Genomic DNA, 20,995 nt, shown 5'->3' with positions numbered 1-20,995 from the left:
TGGGCACAGTCATCTGGAATTATTTGCCTGAGTGCATGGGGACATTGGGTGCGCACAGCAGCCAGGGCTGGCCATCATTCCATTGCTGATCCTCAGGCCAGATACTGGGGTTGGAGAAGTGAAGTGGAGAAGGAAGGAGGAAATCAGGGTCTGGCATCCTGGACGATGTCTCCAATTAACTACTTTTGTCCTTTGGCCTGTACTCTTTGTTCCCTTCTCCATAGCCTTTTTCATTCAGGTGCCTACCCGCCTTTTATTCCTAACTTGAAGGAGGGTTTAAGACCAAAACGTCGTTTATATATCTTGGCCTCCAATGGACGCTGCGAGACCTGTTGAGTTCATCCAGTATTTCTGTGCTTTTACGAGAATCATGTCCCAGCGGTATTAGGGTTTTGCACCAGAGATGTTGGGGGTTTGAGAACACCTGGGAGAGAGGTGGGGGGGTGGGGGGGGGGGGCGTGGGTGAAATAAGGAGAATGCAGGTTTGCCCGTGGACAGGGGGGTGGTACTCAGGAAAAATAGTCAATAAAGCGAGTGCCGTAAGGATAAAAGGAAGTAATCCCCAGACACAGCACCATGCTGTGAAGGCCAAGCCGATCAGTGCCCAAGGACGTACTCTTGGAGCATTCCTCTGAAGTGCTCTTAATGGAGCAGATTGCTGGGTATGTCATCAATCTTACACAACCCCATGAGGAGCAGGGAACATGGATTCAAGGGTGAATTAGATCTGGGAGCACAACAGTCAATTTTCTGGATGTTAAAAGAAAAACAGCAAGGATCATTTTCATTCAGTAAGATGCAACTTCCAATTGATTTACAAAAAAAAAGTGTTACCCAATTGCATATCTGTGTTGCTGCTCAAACAATTCCTGATGACAATGTGGTATTCTGCTCGCTTGTAATAAGGCAAGCTGCCACTCAAATGCACCATTCCAGTTTCATGTGCAAGTTCCAATTAAGCTATCATGGTGTTTCCTCAGTCTGTGGTAGATGCTGACCAGGACATTCTCTTTCTGAGGGAATGATGTTTGAATGAGAGTTCAAAATGAACCGGGGTGGGGGGGTGTAGGTTAATTAGGTGTAAATCGGGAGACATGGACTCATAGGCCGAAATGGCCCATTACCCTGCTGTAGGTCTACATTTAGGAGGAAGGGACTTGTGGTCCAACGGCACTGCTCCAATAATAACACGAGGGAGGCTCCGAATTTCCCCATTCACCTGCGACCTCCGGAGTTCTGAAGCAAAGATGAAACCAATGAAATTAAGGCTTACCCTGATCCCAACCAATAACCCATGAGTTTGAAGAATGATCCGCAGGTTGACATACAACTTCTGTTAATGAGTGCAAATAAGCTTCTTTGTAATGATAAAAGGCCACAAAAACAATTCCTTTCACGAGGAGCTCAAAATTATCATTTTGTATTCTTATTTGAATCAAGTGAAAATATTCCCCATTTAAAACTTCAGATAGTGCATTCGAGGTAATGAGCTTTCTCAATAACAAAACTTACATCAACGTGGTTTGCAATTGGCAGCATTGACTGCAGTTAAATGAATGAATGAAAGAAAATATACAACATATATAAGTAAAAAAATATGGCGGGGATGCTGCTGTTTCAGGAACGCTGCCGCTTGTACGATCACGCAGAGTCATTGAGCCGCCGTGGAATCCAACTGCCTGGTCTGACTGCCATCGGCTCCATACAGGCTTTAAATGGCCTGTAAATGGAGCTGACAGTGGTTTTATTTAAAAGTAATGCAACCCTTAAGGTCTGAGCCTATGATGGGTTACAGACTCCAGAGAATCAGAGAACTGATGCAAAGCACCAGAAAACGGGGAGACCATCCAACATCTTCCCCCCCCCCCATATTTGAGAAGGAGAAGCAGAGGTAGACAATGGGGCAGGAACCAGTGAGGGGTTCTGTGGCTGATGAAACACAGGCAACAAACGGGCTGTTAGTGACTCAAGGCGAGGAACCCACGCTGGCTGTGGGCTGTTGGCGACTGCGGTCATTGAGTTCACAGGGTGTGGTCTTCTGGAGACTGGCTCGAGACTGGCTGAAGGGGTGAGAGGGCCCCGAGGGCGCTGAAGATTTCCTGATCATGTTGGAAGTTCGGATCTGGATCTTGGGCTGGTGATGGTTTCGACTGGACTCAGTGTGGCTGGTGGGGCTGCAGAACCACAGGAAGTGAATCCCCGGACATTCAGTGACTCAAAGGGGTCCATGCCGCCCAATTTATACCCAATTAACCTACAAGCCCCTGTGCGTTTTGAATGGTGGGAGGAAACTGCGGTCTCCAGGGAAATCCCACGCAGACACAGGGAGAACGTACAAACTCCTTACAGAGAGCACAGGATTCAAATCCTGGTGCCAATCGCGGGGCGCTGTAAAGGCACTAACCGCTACACCAAGCATGGTGAAAGCAAATTCCATGTAATATTGCATTGTCTTGACTGATTCAAATCATAATTGATTCATTTGAGGTAAACAAGAAAAATGGAGATGCTGGAAGACAAGAGTATGGATGACCAACCTATTGGCATATGTGCCAAAAGTGGCACATTGGATGATTAGAAGGGGCACATGGCACCCCAATAATAATAATAAATAAAGTAAACCTACTCATGCAATAAGTAGAAACAAAAATCTATAACAGGAATTCAAGTAGCTTAGAGCTAGAAATGGGTTTTACTGAGAATAAATCTAAAACGTAGCAATTTTTTTTGCGATTTTATTATTTTGTGCACAGACTCAAAAGACTCATTAAGGTAAGTAATGTTTATCTTGTTTTTATATTAAACCAATATATCATGTAAAAATGCAAAATATGTCTATATTAACAGGTTTACAAGAATTGAATGGGTGGTGTATGGTCAGGCACACCCATTGGCCGCTGTACACGTGGCCCCTCCCACAGGCTCCTGTATAAAGGTGACTGTTCCATGATTCCTCCTCAGTGCAGGGAAGTCGAGCAGTATGGACGTGCCTTGGTTCTTTAGTGAATAAAAGCCTATTGGTTTCTCAACATCAGTCTTTTGTATCATGGATGATGTATCAGGTCCAAGAGAAGAGTTGAACGGTGCATCTGAACTCGTGAATGAAAAAAATTGATGTATGGAATGTAAAAGATTGGTCACCCTCGCACTAAAGCAATAAAGAGCTGGAGAAACTGAACAACTCAGGCAACATCCATGGAAGCCAATAGACAGTCGACGATTCAGGCCAAAAATCCTTCATTGGGAATAGTGAGTACTGGGCCGACACCCGAATAAAAAAGAGAGGTGGGTGTTGGAGGAGGCAGGTGACAGATGAATATTCAGAGATGGTCCCCACATTATGATGTCTAAATTCTTTCTGGGTCATCACAGTGTATCTCTTCCAAATAACAAACTTCCTCAGTAATTTTAAAAATTAGTACACTCGATGGCCATTCATCCATTTCCCCTCATTTCTATTGGTGAATGGCCAATGGAGAAAAGCGAATCAGTCTTATCTCTTATGGGTATTAGGTAATAGGTATTATCTCTTGGGTAATGAGGATGCAGAATGGGTACATCATCCCCTTGGGGCCCTGAAGCCCTCATTGACCATTCCTTTCAAAAGATGGACCTCATTCATGTATATAGAATTTCCCCCCTGCGCAAGGAATTTAAACAAATATTCAGGAGGTTTACTTATATACTTGAATTTAGCATGAACCTCTGCCCTTCCCTGGCCCTCTTTACAGGATTGGCTTGTTCAGTAACTAGAGGAATGCATCAAAAGTTTCCTAGCAATAGAAGATCATTTTCATTGGGCTGCCCTTGCAAATTCAGTATTAAATTGGAGTTTCATCTGGCTATGAGTCTTGTTCATTAGGAAGCAACAGGATGACCATTTCTTTAAAACCTAACCCTAACCATATCTTTCTTATCATTCCTCATTTGCCCTGCAGTGGAACTACTTTTTGAGGACATTTTGACTACTGTCACCAATAACATTATTTTGCTCTTTCATATCTCCACATCAAACAATCTCACATCTTGATCTTAGAAGCCAAGTGATCTCAAGCTGCCCTTTCTCCTTCCTCTTGGCACCATAGAAGCAAACAGCATGGAAAAGCTCTTTGGCCCAACTTGCCGATGTTGACCAAGTTGGAATTCTGAGGTAGTCCCATGTGCTTGCATTTGGTTCACAATATTCTAAGCCTTTCCTATCCATGCATCTGCCAAAGTGTCTTTTAACAATCATAATTGTACCTGCTTCTCTAGCTTCCTCTGGCAGTTCATTCCAGACAAAGACTACCCTTTTGCTGGGTGACCTTTCAATATGGAAAGCTCCATTGAGTATTCGGTTTCTAGTCTTAGTCACTTTATGACCACATCTCTATAGAATGGGTTTCATTTTCATGTATCCATCCCACTGACGTTCATACACCTTCATTCACGAACGGGGTGCAATCTTTGAACTCTAACGCTAACCCATTCTTTGAAAATATTTTGCTGTAAATAGAAAATGCCGGATGAAGAGTATTTTGGGTGCTTTGATACAGTGTGTTCTTAAGTGCAGACAGCCGATGCTATATTGGAAAACGCGATTATAAATTGAAGATGGGTACCCCAAATTGTAAATGATGTCATAGCAAAACCACTTAAAGGGAAAGCTGGTAAATTGAGGGATAATTGTATCTCATGGTGAAGAATAATTGACTTTCTTCCTACAGCTCCCCAATCCCTTCCCTTCCTTTCAGGGAACTATCTGTCTCAGTCCTCAGCCTCCTCTCCCCTCATCTCTCACCATCTTTCTCTTCTCTCCCGTCCAACCCACCTAATGCCTATTCCCTTCCATAGTTGCTGCATGACCTTTTGTGCACCAGATGAGTTTACCTTGGAACATGAGGTCTACATGGGTGAACAGTGAGGTAGAGACACAGACAATAAGGTAAATCAATTGACAGAGAGATGGATAGGCTAACTGATAATTATGATCCAGGGCCTCAATCCATTACATTGACACCCCACAGATACTGCCTGACCCCTTGAGTTCTTTCAGCACCTTGTTTTTATTTTAAATCAGAATCACAATTTATTGACATGAACATGTCACAAAATTCATGGTTTTGTGACAGCATTACAGATGTAAATAATGCGATAAATTACATTTTTAAAAAATTGATTACTGCAAGAGAAGAGAAAGTGAGGTCATGTCAGTGGTTCATTGTCCATTCAGAAACCTGTTGACAGAGGGAAAGAAGGCGCCTTGTGCCATTGGGAATTCATCTTCAGGCTCTCGTACCTCCTTCCCAATGGTGGCAGTGTGAAGAGGGCATGGTCTGGGTGGTGGGCAGGGGTGGGGGGGCGGGGGTGTCCTGCTTTCTTACAACAACGCCTCTTGTAGATGTCCTCGATGGAATGAACACTGGTGCTCATAATGGTATAGTAGACATATAAATATACAGATAAATGGAGGAAATTATATGGAGACATAAACAGGCATGCAGACATAAAGGATACTTAGATAAATAAGTAGAGACAAGAAAGAAAGTTAGAAAGAAGGAAAGAAAGAAAAATAAATGAAAAAGAAAGAAAGAAGGAAGATATGCAGGCAGAGAGATAGGTAAGTGTACAGAATGATAGGGACATGAATGGGAATGCAGATAGCTAGAGAGGGAGACATATCCAGCCAGATAGACAGAGAGTTAGACAAACAAAAAACTAGGAGCATCGATTCCAATGGAGGTGCTCGACTAACTTAACAGGGTTAAAGAGGGTTAACCTTGGACCATGCTGGAACACACTATAGATTTCGTTTTATTCCTGTTTTATTTAGAGTTAGTGAGATTTAATAGTACGGAGCTTTCATGCCATCAATTTTACTTTAATTACCAAGATCTCTGCAAGGAAATGTCACAATGCGGAGACATTTGTGCAGGAAAGATTACCACCAGGTCCTGCCAAGTCTTTGCATAGCTGTGCTGGCAGATAGGATTCATATTCAAATCTGTTACAGCTGTCGCCTGTGCCCAGCAGAGCCCTCTCGGATCACAAGTGACCCAAATGCCCCCCTCCCCCGTCTTTCTTGTATCCTCTCTATCCCCCAGAGGTTCCTAATCCTGCCGTCTCTGCGTACGCTGACAGCAGGGAAGGAGTTAGCAAGATTAAACTTCCTTAATTATGCAGGAATATGATCAATGATATATTTTAAAAATCGGAAGGCTGGCCTTTTGAAGATTGGAATCTGCCTGCAAATATTTGCGGGGGTTGGCTGAATTTTAACCTCAGCAATTATCTATGTCGAGGTGCTGGACTTTCTAAGTTACAGGTACTCCGAGTTCTGAAATAATTTCAGGACGAGCCGTGCTTTATGAGCGACTCTATCATGCAGACCGGAGGACGGATGCTTGTTCCCCCACCCAGGATCACTGTAGTTTGCACACACCCACCTCCCCTCCACAAAGTGAGCAACAATAATGCTGCTGAAGGAAATATTCAAACCACGCTTAGAACACGCGGGTCAGTGATATAGTCTCTGTCCCAGTCCCTGCCCCAAACCCAAATGTGCCCCAGAACCTGAGGTGGCCAAAGCTCCCAAGCTCGAAGAATCTACCCTATTTACATTGCAGGATTCCAGAGGACTGGCTGCAACAGATAAACCAGCTTCCATGCGTAATCTCAATCACACAACAGCTACTTTCTCCTTAAAGGGCTTTGCGCATCTGTAAAAAGTTGGCCCAAATTCTGACATCTACAAATGTCTCATAAGCAGCTGAGTTTCAGATTTTTTTTTTCTTTTTAATTTTGCTTAATGTTCATTCCTGCACTCCAAGCAATGATCACCCGCACAGACATCCAGGTTTTAAAAATGGACTCCATCTCAGAGATTTGGGAACTGGGGTTGGCCCACGCAGACACACATGCCTGAAGGCCTCCTCTTGACCTGGGGATTTATTTTATGAATTTGCAGGATGTGGTCATCATTTGATAGCCTGGCATTCGTTGAACTTGAGTCGGTGACAGTGAACCACCTGCTTAAGCTGCTGTTGTCTTTCAGGTGAAGAAGCTTCCACTCTGTTGTTGGGCTGGGACTTCAAGTTAGTTAAGGCAGAGTACAAAGAATGAATAGTGGTATAATTTCATCAGAAAAAAAGCATTCATTTTTTGAGGGGGATGGAAGCAATTGCCCATCTATCACCCATTCCCAAGAGCCGTGGGAAATGCATTGTTCTGCTATCTTCTGGAACCGTTACCAGAGAAGCTGTCCCTACACTGGTGTTGGGTGGGGAATTCTGAGACTCTTTGTTAGACGTACAGCCTTTCTGCCCATAATCCCATGCTACTCAATTACACCTAATTGACTTATAATCCCGTATGTTTTGAATGGTGGGAGGAAACTAGAGCAAACCATGCAGAGGTGGGGGAAGGGGGGCGGCGGGGGGGGGGGGGGGGGGGGGGTGGGTATAATATAAACTCCTTTTAGACAGCACTAGATTCAAACTCTGATCACTGACACTGTAACAGCATTGTAATAACTTTAAGACGACCCATGCCACCAACATTTAGAACATAGAACATTACAGCACAGACCCTTCATCCCATGATGTGCCGATCTAGGTAAACCTATTCCTGAACAATCCAATTTTCCGTACCTCTAACTCATCCCCCTCCATTTTTCTCACATCCATATGATCAATCAAAGAATTTTTAAAATGTCCCTATTGTACAAATCTCTACCATCTGCATTACCGGTACAGTCACATTTTTCGGTACGTTAGAGGCATTTCTCTTTTCTGCTCTGGGACTGCCATGATCCTGTGTTCCTTTCTTCTTCAGCCTCGACGCGCCGCAAATGATGCCACGACAGCGGGCGGGTCTACGGCTACAGTCAACAGAAGCGGGAGTTTGCTCCAAGGCGCCTCTCCTGCAGCCGCTCCTTTCAGGTGCCAGAACAGTGCATTCAGTGCTGCCACCTGAACGTCAATTCGAACACACCCGCAGCCGCTGCTGCAGGCACATTCTCGGAGCGATTGCACCTGAAAGCGGCTAATGGAGGAATGATGTCCATATCCAAGTCAAGGTAATGTAAGATTTGGAGAGGAAACTGCAAATGATGAAGATTACATCCACCTCTTGTGATAATCATTTCTTGGTCATAGACGTCGCAGATTTGGAAAGTGCTGCATGAAAGAAAAATTGTGGCACTGTCGGAGCTACTGTAACAGCAGCTGGTGTGGACCAGTGGAGAGCGGGGACCAGAGACACAGCGCTCCCTCGTGGGGTCCTACCACCCAGTTCTTCTGCAACTGCTCAGGGCAGGCTTTAACAAGTCTGTAACTGACGGCATTGGCGACTTGCGGTCAATGAACCCACACAGGCTGCGGGATGTTGGAAAATTGAGGTCAAAGGACTCACGTCAGGCCACGGGCTGCTGGAGACTGGCTTGTGAGAGCTAGTTATCGGAACTGGGATCTGAGGGATCGCTGAGGGCAAGAAGGGCTCCCAAAAGGCCCTGTGCGCTGAAGGCTTCATCGTCATGTCTGAGGTTTGGATCTGGACTCAGGTTGCCCATGGTTGGAACTGCACTGGAGCTTCGTGTGGCTGCAGGGGTGGCAAGAGCACTGGTGGTGAATCTACGGACACTCGGTGAGTCTGGGGGGACTCCCTTTTGCTTCTCTTTACAGGGCAGTGGTAAAGACTAAATGCAATCTTGTGTAATACTACATTTCTGTTTTATTGCATGACAACAAATGGAATCTTATCTGATCTGATTGATCTTACAGATAGTACACAAGGCAGCTAAACAAGGTGGGGCAGGGCTGAAATAGACCTGAACAGAAAATGGGGATCCAAACAAGCTAGTTGCTCCATCCCAAGAAATACAGAGCTGCTTTAGTGTTGTTAGACCTTACACTCATCCAAGCAAAGTATTCTTTTGCACTCCAGGCTTTTGCCTTTAGCAATAGCAAAAAGGTTTTGGTTGTATTGGGTGCCACAAGACACCTGCCTCCGAACTGCAATTGTAGCTGTGACTGGTCTGGGTGAAATTTTGAACGTAAGGGTGGCACAGTTTGCGCAGCAGCTTGCACAAGACTATTACAGCGATAGCAACCGGGGTTTGAATCTACCAGTCTCTGTGAGGAGTTTGTACATTCTCCTCATATCTGCCTGGGTTTCCCCTGGGTGCTCACCTTCCAAAAATGGACAGAGGTTGTAGGTTCATTGGAGTTTTTGGGCGGCTTGGGCTCGTGTCTAAATTTAAAATGTGAAAATAGTTATAGTGGGAGTCTCAGAAGGATGTTCGATTATTTCTTGTGAGAGATAGGCATTGTTTGGCACTTTTGTGGCATAAACGTTGCTGAATACTAATAAGCCCATGTCTGATTTTGTCTCGGTCTCTAAAGGTTCGCAAGAAATAGAAGATGGATAATTTTCTCAGCACCTCTGGGTGAATGCCTTAAAGTCTTGTGCAGTCACACCTTCAGTCCCACCATCACTGAGGACCACACTCAGTTTCCTTGGAGCCTCCTTCTCCCACTTTCGCAACTAGATATGGCAGCAGAGCCAAGCTTTAATCTGATCCAGAGCTGGAATGTGGCCTCGCTTTACTGTACTTTTGCGGGCAATTTGTCCTGTGTTGTAGTTCACTAAGTTAGTGTCTCAACTTTAATTTTGCCAGGAAATGTTTACTGAACTGGATGAGAATGACTCCATGGCTCGACAGGGTTTGAAGGTTTCTGAAGAGAGTTTGGACTTGAGGATGCAATACATTTTGGCGTGACCATGAATGTTTCTCTATCTGTGCCTGTGCCAAGGTAATCTGGAATGATACATCACAAGAGAATGTCACTCAGTCCATTATGCCTGTGAGGGCTTTGGAAATTACCTGTCCATTTTTTACTTGTTCTCTGCACTGAAAAAAAATACTTTTCTCCTCCCTATCCATGACATTATCAATTTCATTTATTTCTGACATACAGCACAGTAATTAGGCCCTTTCAACCCATGAGTCTGTGCCGCCTAATTATACCCAATTGACCCGGTATCTTTTTTAAAGGTGGGAGGAATCTGGAGTGCCCGGAAGAAACCCATAGACATGGGGAGAATATACAAGCTCCTTACAGACAGTGCCAGATTCGAACCCCAGCCACCAGCATTGTAACAGCGTTGCGCTGACTGCTATACTAACCGTGCTCTGTTCTTTGTGTCTGCCGCTGAATCTTTCCCTATAATTGGTCAGTTTTGAGAGCTTTAACAGCGCCACTAAAATCTGGTTAGATCCTGGATGAGGACGGTGTCTTTTGAAATGCTGGGGCTAATGGCCTTCCTCTACTCGTATCCAACACAAGCACTGAGCTCATGTGCACTAAGCAATCATTTAACAGTATGCAAATTAACCCACGACAGCTTGGCTGGACTCTGAAGCCCCTTTTACACAGCCTCTTCAAGGCGGGAGTATTGTGCCTTTATTGCGCCACGCCATTCTGTGTAAAAGGTACGAACAAGGATTGCGGGGGTGGGGGTCATTGTAGTCCCGCCTTTAAGCTGGCAGCAGAGGTAGTCACAGCGCCGAATCGCGTCATGCCAGCATTGTTTGGTTCAGTGTAAAAAAAAAAGCAAAGCCATTTTAATGACGGGTCTTTTATTGCGACAATATTGCAGGATCTCTGTGTAAAAAATGGCTTAAGGTACGCCTCGGTGCCATCATCCTGTCACTCTGCAGGGAGAATAACTGGCAGTGAATGAGTTAAAACATCTCTGGAATACAAACTTCCCTTTCTTTTTAATTCCTGATTATCAAAGAGAGATCAAGCTGGAATTTACCAGGCATGTCCAAGCTTAGGCCTTGTTACAGGGCACCAGACGCATGGAACTCAACACCAGATTTCCAAACCACAGACTTCTCTTTATTTTGAAGGAAGCCCAGACTTTGTGGGTAATTATAAGTGATCTAAAAGGCCTCCAAAGCATTGTGGCCAGCTTTTTGTATCTGACTATTTAGGGCTAGTAGCAGAAAATTACATGCAGACTATCCCATAAAGAAAGGTGACGGTGGCCTACTTTGAAGGGAGTTTCATACTCCAACGGTTGCTTTACTCCTCGGATCTTCTGACGAAGTTCAATTGCTTTACTCCTGATAGTTTCAAGCATCACAGAGCGGCTGGATGTCAAATCAGCTCCACTCCTACTCATTTCCCACTTATTGATTAAATTACATCACCACCAGCCAAGTGCTAATCTCGTGCAACTGAGCAGCCCTTCAATAAACTTTGGCTCTTCTTGAAATGCACAATCACCTCATAAATGTTTTGGAGCAGAGGCCCAACGCCTTAATAGGACAATTCAGAAATTGAAATGGTACTAAGAGGCACTCCTGAGGTAAACCATTGATTGTCACGTGAGCTAAGAGGAGAGGGGATTAGATCAAGAGAATGTGCCAGATTCGAACCCTCATCAAGGCAATGTCAGACACTAAGGTGATATCACTATCTTATTAGATTGAATATGAGTAAATGAAATCTGTGGCAGTGACCTGTAAGGATGTGAACGGCTATATAAGAACATAAGAAGCTAATAAGAACAGGGACCTTCAAGATCACAAACATCAAATGTCTTCCACGAAGCTTCATTTTTCATAAACTAACCCTATATCCTTTTATTCTCATAACACTGGACAACAACTTTATTCTAAAGGTTTGCTTCCTGAAAAGAAATTGGGGATTATGATAGACAACGTCAAGCTGAACACAAAGATAATTTCAGATTTGCAGTACCACGTAGGAAGTTGGAGAAACATTAGATGAACTTTTATTCAATTTAGCATGTTTAATCGCATAATAATGCTGACACATTGCATTTGTTCAACTGATCTAAAAATGTTTTGCTGCCGATTTTCATTTGTACTCAGCATCTGATGCCTCTTGTGTCAGTGTCTATAATAGTTGGCCAGCACTGATGGATTCCAGTTGCCTTGATACTGCTTTTCAATGATCACAAGGTCCTGGTGAAACCTTTCACCATGTTCGTCACTGACTGCACCAAGAGCAGCAGGGAAGAAGTTCAAGGGCGAATGCAAAAAAATGAATGTAGCACTTCCTGGTTTTGTATGCTTGAAAATAGACTTAAAATATGACAGAAAATCACAATAGGTTCTATATATGTATTTAAAAAAACAGAACATTTTAAGATGATCAGCAGCCCAAAATCCATAAAATACACTCAAAAATGTTCATGAAGCAAAATCTTCATTGTGCTGTATAATATGCCGAAATCGATCAATCGCTATTTTTAATGATCTCAAAGAATGAATGTCTGAAGTGGTGAATTCCAGAGCCATTGTTTATCAATGTGAATTGGTTGCATAGTAGAAAGTAGCATCGAGTCCACGCTGCTGAAGATCCAGCTGCGCTGGGTGGGTCACGTCTCCAGAATGGAGGACCATCGCCTTCCCAAGATCGTGTTATGTGGCGAGCTCTCCACTGGCCACCGTGACAGAGGTGCACCAAAGAAAAGGTACAAGGACTGCCTAAAGAAATCTCTTGGTGCCTGCCACATTGACCACCGCCAGTGGGCTGATATCGCCTCCAACCGTGCATCTTGGCGCCTCACAGTTCGGCGGGCAGCAACCTCCTTTGAAGAAGACCGCAGAGCCCACCTCACTGACAAAAGGCAAAGGAGGAAAAACCCAACACCCAACCCCAACCAACCAATTTTCCCCTGCAACCGCTGCAACCGTGTCTGCCTGTCCCGCATCGGACTTGTCAGCCACAAACGAGCCTGCAGCTGATGTGGACATTTACCCCCTCCATAAATCTTCGTCCGCAAAGCAAAGCCAAAGAAGAAAGTAAATCACTCTCTGCTTTTCCTCTGAGAGGGCACCCTTTTGTTTCTTTCTCTGACTGTAAGGGGCCCCAGGCAATTTATTCTAATGGCGAATCTTTATCTGCCTTATGGTAGACTAAAGGAATTTTTGTGTAATATCACTATTTTGTTTTATTACATGACAATATAAGAAGCTTGAATCTTGAATCTTCATTTTGGATTGGGGTAGGCTCTCCTACCTTGCCATAGACAATAGGTGCTGGAGTAGGCCAATTGGCCCCTCGAACCAGCACCGCCATTTATCGTATCATGGCTGATCTTTCCCTTTCAATAACCAATGCCAGCCTTATCCCCATAACCCTTAACTCCCCTGCCCACTAGAGTCTTATCCAACTCTCTCTTAAATCTATCCAATGAATCTGCCCCCACTACCCTCTGTGGTAATGCATTCTACAGACCCAATGGAATGGGATCCTCATCTCAGTCCGACATGGCTTTATCCTAAGACTGTGACCCCTGCTTGTAATGATCCTACGCATAAGAATTTTGCAAATGAGATCACCTTTCAATTTTCTAAACTCAAGAGAGCACAGGCCTTGTCTTCTCAATCTCTCCGCTTAGACCCTGCTATCCTTGATAAATAGTTATTGCACTCTTTTTATGTCAAGACATTTTTCACAACATCTACATTGTAAATGCAGCCAGATATCTTTACTCCTGTATTTATATCACAAATATAAATCTCATCACAAATCTCACTTTCCCTTCTAATTGCTCTCATCACCGACATGTTAGGTTTCAGTGACTTGTGAGAAAGGACACTTAGTTGTCTTTAAATATCAATGGTGCAGAATTTATTGTCATTTAAAAATTTATCATTCTGCATCCAATCCAAAAGACCCCTGCTAGGGCATTTTCCGCCATCCCAAGAGTTTGCAGACTGCACAGCCCTCTGCTTTGCCATTAATCTTCTGAGTGTAACATGAGACGTAGTGGAGGCTTCAGCATTCATGGTTTTTCTACATGGAACGATCCCATTCCATCTCAGCGGCTGAGGGCCCTACCACCGGCTGTCCATGGCAAAACAGAAAGGGATTCACCTCCTATTAGGTGCCCATGGCACATTTATCATGACGGCTCTGGAGGGCAGTGTGAGCGAGAGCAAAAAGTGGTGATGAAAGTTCATTACTACAAGGAAGAAGAGGAAGACAATGTACAGCCAGCAAAATGAATTGCATTGTCAATCCAAACTTTAAAGGCACCGTTGACTGTGGAGCAAGATTGGAAAGGTACATGTGTCATTCCTGAATCAGAATCAGAATCCACAAGAATTCCAGTCTCTTCATGGATAATTTTTTTAACTTCTTCATCTGTTTATGAATTTAGAAGATGATGTTCTAATCCAGCTTCGTTAAGATGGATTATAATTATTGCATCAAGAACCATGATGTAAATAGGAAGCGTTAAGGTTGAAGAAGATCGAAATGATTATAAATTTGCTCATTGTTTTGCTCCATAGAACTAATGGAGGCATTTTTCCTCACTGTGTTGTGACAGAGTACATAGATATGTTTAAAATTACATATTTAAAATTTGGTTAGATAAATTTTTACATGATCGAGGAATTAGGGGATATGGGGAGAAGGCAGGTAGGTGGAGTTAGGTCATAAATTAGATCAGCCATGATCTTATTGAATGGCGGAGCAGGCTCGATGGGCCATTTTTGGCCTACTCCTCTTCCTACTTCCTGTTCCTATGTTCCTAAGGAGATAAATTGGGAAAGGTTTGTTAGAGAAGGTTACATAAAAAAACTTGAAAACAGATCTTATTTAAAATACTGGAGCTCTGCCCCATGCTAGACATATCAGCTCCACTGCATTTGCAAGAGCTTTGGAGAGTGCTCAAGAGACTTCACGGATGGATTGTTGTTTACAAAAGGCAACAGATGAAAGGTCTTGTTGGAGCCACGGATTGTCTGGAAGAGAACGTTGTTCTAAGAGGGTCAGGTGGTTTTGCAAGCAGAGAGATTCAAACAGGTTTTTATCTCTCAGAGAGAGAGAGAAAGAGAGAGAGAGAGAGAGAGAGAGAGAGAGAGAGAGAGAGAGAGAGAGAGAGAGAGGAGAGAGAGAGAGAGAGTGAGAGAGAGAGATCACTTCTACAGTGTTACAGCCAATAACAGTAGCTTGGACTGGAACAGGACAAGCTGGCAAGCTTGTGGAAAGCTCTATTTTGGGCTTGTGTTTCATGCAAGGGGAGAGGACAGTTTGTCTAATGTTTCACTTGGAATAAGAGAAATAGAAAGGAACTCTGTAGTGACCTGAAAGAAAGAGGTTATCATCTGGAGAACCCTAAAGGGGCAAAAATTGTCAGCAAGACACTGACGTGGCTGATGGAAGAACATCAGTTATGGATGACCTGAAATAACAAATCTCTTTCTGAAAACTGACAAGAACCTTCCTGAGCGGTAACCATTTACCTTTCAAGCACCAAAGCCTGGTGAACTTTATAAATGTTAAATTCAGTGCAGAATATAAGAATTGCCTGCAACCAGAGAACTTGGAGGAATGAGAAGTAAGATTGGACTGTGAACCAAATAACTTTTCTGAACTTACACACACATTACACACACGTGTGCTTATTATTTCAAGGGGGTTAAGTTAGGTTAGTTAAGTTAAAGCATGATTTTGTTTTCATGTTTAAAGATAATTAAAATCAACCTTTGTTTAAGTAACCATTTGTCTTGGTGCATATCTTTTGCTGTTGGGTTTTGGAGTCCTCTGGGCTTGTAACAGTATCTTAACGGACAAAGGTTTTCAAATGGTGTAGCACCTTCCAAGACTCATAGATTTCACAAAGCAATTTTCGACCATGAACTTTCTGTGGTGTGATCGTGATTACCTCCTAAGAAATGGATTATAACATCAGCTTGTCAGTTCATAAAGAGATCAAGGGAGAAAATCATTTATCCTTGAAGACATCAAACTTCCTGTGGATTTAGAAGCCCTTGTTTCAGATGGCTCTTTGCATTCGTGGCCATCCTCGACCCTTTCAGTTCCACTCATGTTCAGCATTTTGAGGCATATGTTGAATGTCACAAAGCTACCGATCGCAGAGGTTTTCCTGAAAGTCTTCAGATGTGTATTCCCACAGGAGACCAGCAGCATTGCAAGAGCAGTAGCACAAAAGATTCCACCTTTATGTACTAATGATTGCAAATGGGGTTTCCTCTCCTTTCCCTAAGGTGCCAAGTGGCAGTGTACCTACGTTCACAAAATAATGTTACACTTGTTTTTTTTGTTTTTGTTTTGCTTGTCTCTGTCATCGAAAAGCCAGGTAATTCAATCAAGCGAAGCTTCACGAATAAAAGCAGAGAGCGCAGGAAATTCCCAGCAAGTCTACCACTGTCTGCGGAGAAAGAAATAGAGTGAGGGTTTCAGGTCAATGATCTTTCATCAGTTCTTCAGTTGCCTGCACTTCTGGAAAGGATGGGCAAAACTCATTAAGGAACCATTGCATAATCACAAGAGGAGAAGTATTTTGTAAGGTGATGGGGAGAGGGCAGGGGAGTGGATCATTCCACCAATGAGCTTCCTCACAATTAAAGGGCCAAGATTCCTCCTCCAGTTCTGCATCATCTTACCATTTGAGATTCACACTGCTTAAGGCATAAAGAGGACTGGAGAAGTAATTTTACACATGGCATCACAGACCTACTGCATATTCATGGCATGACACCAATTTTTTTGAAATGTCCTCATTATGGAAAGCCAATTGAAGAGCCGCATGTGTGCAATTAATTGGACCCAGGGCGGTTCAAAAAAAGGCTGCTATTCAGTAGACATCCTGCCTGATTTGCTGTTGTTCTTGCAATGACCCTAGAAACCAGATATCGAGGCCACGCTGGCTTGACGACATTGTCTGACACCCCAGGACCTGTGACACAACATGAGTGCTTAGACGGTGCACAGAACAAACTGCTCCCCCACCCCCCCTTCCCTCCCCCCCCCCCCCCCCCCCACGCATCTCCTCACCACCTACTCTCCCTTCCGCACAGTCCTGCCAGTTATCGAACCGAAGCTAAGCAAAGGCAAATTAATTCTAACCTTTCTGTGGACAGGCGGCGTGTGACTTCTAACACTGTTGTGTTCAGGAGATCCCTGGAGTTTTTAATCACTGATCCAACGCAGCGAGCTTATTGTCCATATGGCCTCCTGCTGAACTGTGCTTCTGTCAAGATCTGGATAGTTACCCGAAGACAGAACACCTTCTCGGAGATTCTTTTCTTATTTATTCCTTCACAGGATGTGGGTGGCAGCATATGGCTGCCTCATCTCATTACTCCTGAACTGAGTGATTTTCCAGTCCACTTCAGAGTGCAGTTAAGAGCATCGGCTTGGGCCTTAAGTTACCGAAAGGCTGCACTAAGTTAGCCTTTCAGGTTTCCTCCCATAAAGGACATCAGTGAAAGAATCTTATTTAACGATGCCCAAAAAGTCAATACACGTTATGATTACTGATATTAACTTCTTATTCAAAATTCATCTAATTCATTGAATTTAAACTCCCAAGGTACTATGATGGGATTTGAGTTCATTCCTTAAGATCAATAGTCTAGCTCTCTGTTTGTTACTCAAGCAACATGCCCACTCTGTTACCACACCCCTTCGGATTGGTAAATAAGGGGAAAGACTTTGCGGAATGAAGAATCGATCAATAACAATGCAATCGAGCAGTTAGACTCCTGGGCAAATTACAGGTGATGACTTACATTTTAAGCAAAGTTCAGTGACACGCACAGAAAAGTTGTAAGTATCTGGGAGCACATTTCAAACTGAACTGCAAATTACCGTCTTTAACAATAAGCCCAGGAGGGAGGTATTGTACCTGCAATTGCTACAAAAGAACAAAAATGATCTTGTAAGTTGCAGTAGATTTAGAGAAAAGTGAAACAAAAAAAATGTCCTGAGAATTGGGACTTTCTGGTCTCAGAATAGTTTGCCTGTGTCTAGTGACATAAAATTTGAAAGAAAATAGATTTTTTTTGCCAGGGATTAATTAGTCATAATAATTATAGTCGACTTGGGTTGCAGTCGATTACAGCTTATTATCCAACTAATCACAGTGGCTTTCCGTCTCCGAATTCTAGCTGTCAGCGGCAGTCTTTGGGTGATTCTTCATTCTGTTAAAATTCACTCTTAAAAGACACTCAGCTGGGTTTATTTTATTTGCACCTCTCAGATCTAAAAGAACAAAACTCCTGAGTTACATATATGGCCACTTTCACCTGTGCCTGAGATCGCACATGTGCGCGTGTGCGCACGCCCACACCCACACACACACACCCACACACACCCATACCCCTACACCCACATACACACACAGCCCCACACATGCACACATACAGACACAAACACACACACTCAAACATGCACACATACACATACAGATACAAACATACACCAATGCACACACACACATGTCTGTACACATACAGACTCCAATACGTGCACTTGCACAAAAACACACACACAAACATACACACATATACACACAAGCATGCACACACATGTAGACACAAGCACATGCGCACGTGCACACACACACACACACACACACACACACACACACACACACACACACACACACACACACACACACACACACACACACACACACACACACACACACACACACACACAGACTATACATATAGACGCTTTTCCCATCCAGAGCCCTCACAAGCCGCGAGAGCTAACTTAATAAATGAACTCGTTCCCTCTTGCCTGGGAGCAAGTGCAGATTAATATCTGCCTACCTTGTTACTTAATTCATTATGGAATAGCAGTTAATTTGATTTGATATTATTTTAATAAAATTCTGTAATATATTAGATTGTTTCAGGCTATCAAAATAATTTTCCAATTATTACGGTCGCTCAAGCAAGTCTTTTTCACAGCGGCAGTTGGTCTGGCTCAGAATACATTAGTGGCAACAGCTTCATGCTGGTCAGAGGAGTGAGGAGAAAAAAATAACATGCATGATTACACTAGAAATGTTATTGCCTATAATGTGCACCCATAGAATGCACAGACTCCCAGGGTACTGATGTTTCCCCAGCAAGGCGACAAATGTATGCGATTAGGTTCTTTGGTAAAAGAGCAGGAATTACAGTCGTTCAAGGTCAATTAACTCTTTCACTGCTGACTGTTTGACAGCATGCCTTTCCCAGATCTGGCAGCTTGCTCTTATTCATCCTATGGGAGTCACTGTTCCACAGCTGGTTACCCATAGTGCAACTGATTGGCTGCAATGCTACAGTAGTTATTCCTCTTCGGCTCATTTTACCCTTTTAAATTAATTTCTTCCTTCTTGTCTCGATTCCGAGTTCAACTGAATCCCATTCTTTGCTTTCAATCCAGATTATTTATCAACGTCAATATTTTGAATCGCTATCATTAAGACAATTCCATTCGCTGTCTACTATGCAAGCGGATTCCAAACTCCCAGTCTGCACTGTGCAAATGGATAGTAACAGAGGTGATGGGACCATTGAGCTAGACCGGAGACTGGAATGCAAGCTAGAGTTCCACATGCTCACTCTCGGTGTGTTCACTGGCACCAGGTGAAAGGCAGTATGGGATTATTGATGGTACAGCCCCTCACAGAACTCACCAACGTGATTTACCCGTGAAGCAAGGGAAAGTGATAGGTCAATAGCCGGCGGCAGAATCTGGAGAGAGTTCATGAGATCATTTTTCTTTTCTTTGGCTTGGCTTCGCGGACGAAGATTTATGGAGGGGGTAAAAAGTCCACGTCAGCTGCAGGCTCGTTTGTGGCTGACAAGTCCGATGCGGGACAGGCAGACACGGTTGCAGCGGTTGCAGGGGAAAATTGGTTGGTTGGGGTTGGGTGTTGGGTTTTTCCTCCTTTGCCTTTTGTCAGTGAGGTGGGCTCTGCGGTCTTCTTCAAAGGAGGTTGCTGCCCGCCAAACTGTGAGGCGCCAAGATGCACGGTTTGAGGCATTATCAGCCCACTGGCGGTGGTCAATGTGGCAGGCACCAAGAGATTTTTTTAGGCAGTCCTTGTACCTTTTCTTTGGTGTACCTCTGTCACGGTGGCCAGTGGAGAGCTCGCCATATAACACGATCTTGGGAAGGCGATGGTCCTCCATTTTGGAGACGTGACCCATCCAGCACAGCTGGACCTTCAGCAGCGTGGACTCGATGCTGTCGACTGCTGAGATCATAAGGTCATAAGATATGGTTGGTGTAGGGTTAGTGATACATCTATGATTCTGTAACTCTCTGACAATATTTCCTATTGCGTAGAACAAGGCCGCTTGACCCACTGAATCAATGCCAACTCATAAAGCAATCTTTCCTTCTCATTTTCCCTGTACTCTATTCTTTCCAAATTTCCATCCGCTCACGCTCCATCACCAATTCCACCCTCCACCCACCCCCCCCCCCCCCCCACCAGATTCAACCATCCATGAGGGACAACTTACCACCGTCATTTGATCTTCCCATTCACATGACTTTAGGTTATGGGATGAAACCAGAGCACGGCAGCCAGGATTGACCCCAGATCCCTGGAGCTATGAGGCAGCTCTTTTAGCTGTATCGCTGTATTGGCCAATGGCAGTCACCAACCACCTTGAATAATTTTCATAAATATTTTTTCTTAGAAAGGTGAAGACATTATCAGTGTTCCATTGATAGACAATACTAAAATTTAAGACAAAGCTTTCATGGCACTACCAACTAGGAACTTAACACTCCTTACAGATTCACTAAGAAAAGATGAATGGACCAAGGACGATGGTTTCAAGGGAATCAAGTGGCAATTACTTCAATGGATAAAGATGGGGGGTACAGTTAGCATACTGATTAGCTCAACGCTATTACAGTGTCAGCGACTCGGATTTGAATCCAACACTGCCTGTAAGGAGTTTGAACATTCTCCCCATGTCTGTGTGGGTTACCTTAGGTGCTCTGGTTTCCTCCCACCCTCCAAAATGAATGGGGATTGTAGGTTAATTGGGGTACTTGGATAGCATGGGTTCATGGGTCGAAAGGGCCTGTTATAATGCTGCATGTCTAAATTTGTTTTAGAAACTGAAGGTAGAACTGACATAAAAGATCAGCCAGAACAAGACCAGAGAGCTGAATGGCTTTTTCCTGCTTTGACTTCTCAC

Source organism: Narcine bancroftii, chromosome 2, assembly GCF_036971445.1.
Source record: "Narcine bancroftii isolate sNarBan1 chromosome 2, sNarBan1.hap1, whole genome shotgun sequence".
NCBI lineage: Eukaryota > Metazoa > Chordata > Chondrichthyes > Torpediniformes > Narcinidae > Narcine > Narcine bancroftii.
This window is presented reverse-complemented; position numbering follows the sequence as displayed.